Source organism: Diadema antillarum, unplaced genomic scaffold (genome assembly GCF_040938485.1).
Source record: "Diadema antillarum isolate AM-2024a unplaced genomic scaffold, OU_Dant_1.0 seq00000442_RagTag, whole genome shotgun sequence".
Classification (NCBI taxonomy): Eukaryota; Metazoa; Echinodermata; class Echinoidea; order Diadematoida; family Diadematidae; genus Diadema; species Diadema antillarum.
In genome coordinates this window covers 1,512,457-1,519,458 of record NW_027271417.1, presented here as the reverse complement: position 1 = coordinate 1,519,458, position 7,002 = coordinate 1,512,457, and the positions used below count along the sequence as shown (strand labels likewise).

Sequence of the window (7,002 nt, the reverse complement as noted above, 5' to 3'; positions counted from 1 at the left end):
TAACCAGTTCATAGATGTTCGAATATAAAAGTCGAATAATCATCCGGAGGTCTCTTGTAAGCCATTGACCAATGCGGAGATACACTTCTTGGCTATATTCCTGACTGCGCCGTCTCGTGTGTAGGAGAGACATACCCTACGCACGTATAAAACCCACTTCACTTCAGTCATAAACTCTACTGCCTGCACACACACACACACACACACACACACACACACACACGAGAAATAAAAATCGGCTGATATCTGCAACAATCTCCAGTTTTGAAGGAGGTAAATTACACCCAGAAAAAAAAAAAAGAAGAAAAAGAGCCAACATTGTCAGCGACAACACCGGTGTTAAAATGTGTCTTTTTATAGACGTTATGAAAAGTTGAAATCCTTCTTTCCAGACAATTAACTTGTCAAGCTTTTAAATTCTTCATAACTTTGGGGATCTGATATTATGTATTTCAAATTTTTCAAATGTGATCTTGAGGAATCATACAAGCCGATTTTTTTTTAACCTCTACGTTGTAATATTTGCCTCTTTCACACTGTTTATCAAGCATTACGTGGGATCTGCCAAAGTATAATTCTTCGGAGTATTTTGCAGGAGGATTTTTTAGGTAAAAGAATGCCTTCACTTGTGCCAAAAAGTCACACTATATGTTTAAATTAACTTTAAAAATAGTCAAATCATACACAGAACCGTAGGAAATTGAGACATGAATTACAACTGCTCAGACGCTTCAAATATCACACGTTTTAATAAAGCAATATAAACACATATAATCGAAATCACTAAACATGTAAGTTTCATGAGGTAACGATAAAAATAAAAAATAAACCTGGACATTATTTCATTTGCTTTGTATTTGCAGAGATGTAATGATGTGATTACAACTTTTTAGAGGTTGTGTAATAAAAAAAAAATCATACAAAACATGACGTTGATAATTCCCCTTTAAAAGTCAATGGTAAAATTGAGAGTAGTTTGTACTACATGTACCACCTAATTCAAATGGTGTGTGTTGATGTGACTGATATCACAGGTCTACGAAGATATGCAAAACTTCAAAATTTAATGCATTACTTGTTATTTCTTGTCCGATTCTAATATACCATTTTCACTCTCATTTGCTCCATTACATTCACAAAAGCTTTTAATTACACATAAATGTATAATATATATGTGTATCATACATTCATGTATGCATGTATACATATACATATATGTAATTAAGGTTTTTGTCTCAAGCATACATATATAAAATGTACGCAAATATAAATGCGAATCTAGATGTATGTAGCAATGCATGAGTGAATTGTACCTGGCAATAGACTATGAAGGCAGGTTAAAGGTTAAAATTGCACTTTTTTCCAGTTGAAATTAAATGGTATACATCATGCCCATACATTAGTAGACAACAATTACCGCTCTTCTTTCAATTAAACTTTATCATCTGGTATTCTACATTATCTATGAGAGCATAGGCAAAATGATTTACTTTCTATGCCTGAATATGTAACAAAATGCAGCATTGTTGAGACATGTGTTATTCATAAAGCAGGTTTCGGTTCTAAAGAAATTAGTGAAAAAATCTGGCTTGTCGATATCTAGTCAACCGTAATGCTGTTGTAGACCGAGCAGGCAGCGATTGTCAACATTAAAAAACGGCAAAGCAGTAGTATTTCCTTCGTGATAAACTTTGAGAATGATATCTCTGTAATTCTGACCAGATGATTACCTCGATCTCTGACTCTATACTGTGTTTTTCGATCACAACCTCAACATGAAAATTGTATTTTCTTCCTTCCAAGTATAGATTATTCTGAATGTACAAACCATTATGGTCTCGGGATGAAAGAAATCCCAAATTCAGCTCGACTTAAAGTAAGGTTTTCTGGCAAAGTCACCTGTATCTTAGTAATTTGCTAAACAAAATCAATAGATGCACCGCATACTTATAACTCAGTCAATATAACCAATCAAATAAAAGAAGTTGAAAAGACTGACCGACATTACTGTCAATAGTTATCGTTCAAAGAACTGTTGATTGCGATCATAAATGTTAAACTTAATGCTGATGTCATTCCTGGTGGATTACATGGTATGGCCAAAATTACCCTCCAGCTTCACGTTCGAGTGACGGTAATACTGTTTGAATGACTCATAACTCAAACAACACTATTATATAGTCGTGCATGAACAATAGAACGGCTCCTCGTACTGTTATGGTTGTATTTACCTCTACTTTATACATAAATCTACGATATGCTACGCCTCTTGACGGATTGAATGTGTCATGTCGTCAAAGAGTTTGAAGAAGACTGGCCATCTGATTTGATGACGTCATCATAGGAGGGAGGTCTGTCGATGGGATCAGCCGACAGAGAACATGAACAACGCTGAAAACTCGTTTCGCTGCATCCACACGTCTGAACAAGCATTTCACTGTAACTGGGCGGCGGGAAAGAATGCATTATACACTCCAAGCGTGGGGAGTACGGAGCAGCAAAAACCTTTGACAGAGATATGTAAACAAATAAAAGAAAAGAAGAAGAAAATTAAACCCAGCTGATTGGGGGGGGGGGGGGGCGCAATTCGATACCAAAACGGTATGGAAATAAAAGAAAGAAGTATCGCACGAAATAAGCATAACCCCCATATTGCGTTGTAACCACATTGATAATGTATGTTTTTGGAGACATCATGAGAAGAAAAAAAAAAGGAAAAGACTCTCATTCAAGGTTAAGTGCAAGGCGAAAGGAGGCGAGGGAGACCAATAACTCCTACTGGAGACATCAAAAAATACACAGGACTATAGTTGCTCGACTGCGTAAACATCACCAGACAATGAACGTCGGCGTGAGCTCATCCATCTCACAGCAGCGCATGTGTGCCAACTGAAATGAATGGATCAACAGAGATTGGTAGACCAATACTTACAGCGACGATAACAATCTCTCTTCTTGCTTCCTCCTACGATTAAAAAGCATTTTCTTTCTGTAGTTTTAGTTTCAATCTCTAAAAGGCATCAAAATGTCACAAAGTCATGTATATAGTGACAGTGGGGTAAGTAAAGAAAATATGCCTGCTCAGGAAAAGGGTAAATAAACCAATACGGTCAATCCACCTTTAGGAATAATGAATGTGCTCCTCTTCTTTCATGTTTACTTCACTCTCATAGTTCTTGAAAGACTCACAAAATAGAATTTATCGTGCAATTTTAGAAATTGACATCATGATTTGAATAGATTCCGTAGTTGTGCTCGTGAGTTGAGGAAACAAACTTTTGTTTTCACTCCAAGGGGATGGCCTCCCTGTTACCTCTCACCTCAACTTGAAAAAGAGGACGTTGGCTGTACACCGAAGTCTCCGACGATCCCGACTCTGGTGGGTCTGTCTGACGTCTATTATGACTACGGAGCTGAGGATCCATGTTGTGTCGAACTGTCAATGCAGGGTGTGCTGTGGCCACCATGTGTGTGGGCGACATCGTGTGTTTACAGTACCGCCACAGCATCAAGCAGCAACAAAGGTACAATACAGTTGTGGAGACAGCTATCCAGGCATACAAATCTGTAGGCATTTTGATATTGGGAATATTGTGTATAACTGCTGCTATAATCGGAGAGATATGAACCTGAACATCAAATTACATTATCTCTTGGAAAAATAAACCCCTATGGGCTATACAAATGATACATGTAGGCCTACCATACATGTCTCGTATACTACACTGCACTGAATGTTTGAACAGTACCGATTCTCGTCTCTTTTGTGGACCTATGTTTAAAGTTTACATGAAGGAGAACAACTTGTATAAGAAGACTAGACTCTTATCGTACTGTCCTCATTGATCCATCTTTTACGTGGTCAAAAGTCAACTTGACCAGACAAAATTAATGTTTGCAAAACATTGATTTATTACTGGACCTCATTTAGACTTGGTGGGGAAGTGTATGTATAGTTGACCATTTTAGGTTCATATTCTGCAATTCGTACATATTTCAAGGTTTTGAAGTTGCTGAATCATATTTTTTTCGAGAAATATTCATTATAGCTTAATAGGTTTTCCCGGCCAATTTCGCACTGTTGTCAGTCCAATTCCTAATTGCTGCATTTAGCAAAATTTAGCGTAGATGACATGTTCAGTTGTTCAATTTTATGATCTCTTCATTCAAATTCATTTTGGAGCATTCAAATTACCTTTAGCTTCATTCTAATTAACACTTTTCAATTGAAATTCGTAAAACAAGCACCATTTCGTTATTCGTTCATTCAATTTAGAATGATATAGTCACGTGATCACGGACATGCTGCACTCGTTCACTGAAATTCATTTTTGGGCATCCAATCTAACATCTTTTGCAGTTAATTTAGCACGCATGTTTATGCTTTGGTTCTTTCTTTATTTTTTTAACATAGTTGTTGTTTTGGAAGTGTCATTACATTTCATGTTTTCGTACTCATTTTAGAGATTTTGGCAACGGTTTTTTTTTTTCTTCAATTTGCTTAGTGAGTCTTTAAGTCCGAAGATAGTTCATCATGTGGCCGCAACTTATCTGGCTGTTGAGCGCTTTATTCCGAGTGTGTTGGCCAGTTCTAGGAAGTTAAGGTTATGATTATCAAATGTTCCTATAATTCTTTTTCTGTCTTCTTTAGAAATACGTCTGTATCTAACTTGTGCTGTCATGACTGTAAGAAGATGAAGCTGATCTGTAGCAATGGTACATGTAGACCTAAAATGACATGTATAAAAGGAAAGGGGCGTTGCAGAACAACAAACTCGAGTTATATCGGGTCAAAAATATGATACTTTTACTGTTTAACAGTGCGTGGATGAAACAAAACGTCAAACAGAAACACGCGTTTAAATTTTATCACCTTGTCAAAAAAAGAAATAACATGATGTTAATTTGAATGAACATGTTTGGAATTTGACTGCCCGGGAAATTGAATGACTGTGAAATACCCTTTTCGGCCAGTGCTGGGAATTTGAATGATGAAGAGCACGTGCCAATTTGAATGCCCGTTTTACGAATCCGAAAGGCACATGTGCAAATTTTATTGATCGAAATGCTAAATTAAACGACCAACTTGCAATTTTGAATGACAGGATGTGCAGTGACGAGGATTTTCGCTAAATGAACCTTTTATCAAATGGACTGACAAAAGTGCGAAATTGGCCGGGAAAAAACTTACATTAAAGGACTCTGCAGATCGTGCAAGGAGTAATACAGGAAGGAATTATATGAATACTAGTAAATGTCTTACCAAAATAAGCCATGACATCACTGGATACTTCTAAACAACATTGGAATCAGCTGAATGAGCAGCAGTTATGAATGATCTGTACAAAATACACACAGTGAATTTAAATAGTGAGTAAAAACAAGATATTGATTAATCAAGTTAGTACATTCCAATGTAGACAGGATAGAGTTGTACCATTATGTAATTTGTAAGTCAATGTCGAAAACACTTCTCTTACTCGTTAAGTATATCATTAACGTAAATGCCAATGTACAAGACAATATCTGAGTAGACTTTTACAGACCAGCTCCATATCGATCAATGTCTTTACCCCCTTATAGATATGTAACAGAAAGTAATAATCATATCGCGTTTTATCAACGTGGAAATTACTGATTTGAAAATTATATCTTTCTTGGAATCTTACCCTCTAGACAGCAGACTTTTGCCAAGATATCAGGACAAATTTCTAGTATTGCAACATTGACGACAATAGTAGTCTGTCTTAAACAGAAATTACTTTTGCCTCATTTACAAATCGCCTTCATCGACGTAAATAAACCCAACTGATTGCGTTGTCAATCACTTTTAACAAAAACAACTCGACGCAAGAATTTCATGAATTTGGTCAGATTTCTGTCACTTCCAGTATAATGATTTCGAACTCTTTAGGAATGAAGTCATACGTTTGAGTTTGAGCTCAATATATAGTGTAATTTTGCATCAAGTTGATGATATCCTCTAATCTAAAACGCACGTAATGGAATACAGCTCAACTCATCATGCATGTGGACTTTGAACAGCCTTCCCTACCACATATCATTGATTTTGATGTATATATATCCAAGTCGAATGCTAACCCGACGGGTAAAAAAAAAATGGTCTCAGCGTACTCTCAACATGCTCAAAATAACATTATTTAAAGGAAATGAGAAACATAGGCAATGACATGTAAATGACAGTTGACAAGTATGTTCAAACTTTATCTGCAAATTAACAAATACATCACACATTTATATTTACAAGTGTGATGTTAATCTTGTCTTGTGGTTAAAGAAAAATATTCTTTCCATTATGTTCTTTTACATGATGGCACAAAAGAAATAACGTTCAAAATGCTGTCTGTCCTCATTCAACCACCATTTTGGCAAGCGTTATATTAATGATAATGACACACAAATTCACATGGACTTTCACACAAAGTGGGAAGTAACATCTTACCGTAATACCCAAGCGCATGTTGGCTCTCGAACCGTCTACTTGAAGAAAACCCACATTATTATGTTTGTTGCGGCAAAGTGTTCACTGTCAGCAGAAATCATATACAATGTACGTGTATTACCAGAGTATGACTATGTGTGGGTCCCTAGTTTTTATCTATTGTCTAACACGTCTCCAATTGAAAAGCCTTTGGACTTTTGACATGATCAGTCGACTGGCATATGTAGGTGTGTTTGTGTTCTAGGGAGCAGAGGTCTCCAAACATAACGCTGTGTCCTCGTCGGTACTCTTCACGTGAACCAATTAAAGATCGGCTATTATTGACACCAAAAGTATCAACTATATAATGGCCCTAATCATTGCATCGCCTTGTACAAGCGTAGTGGCTTTAAACCGGCTCAATGTCGCCTGCAAAGATGCGTTAATATCTGAAGACAATATTTGAGTTCGGGGTACATGATATGTCTATATCATGTATATGATAAGCCGAGACTAATAATTGATGTTGTTTGCATTCGCAAAGAAAGGAATAAACAGGG

At 36.5% G+C, this 7,002-nt stretch overlaps 1 long non-coding RNA gene across 1 annotated transcript; it reads right to left on the bottom strand.

The window, feature by feature from the left end:
• Positions 1-2,087: 2,087 nt before the first annotated feature.
• Positions 2,088-6,589, bottom strand: LOC139732659 (uncharacterized). The gene is made up of 4 exons (XR_011711039.1): positions 6,464-6,589; positions 5,264-5,339; positions 3,321-3,565; positions 2,088-2,505 (listed from the first exon to the last, which is right to left on the bottom strand). It is a non-coding gene; the product is annotated as an uncharacterized lncRNA (long non-coding RNA).
• Positions 6,590-7,002: the final 413 nt, after the last annotated feature.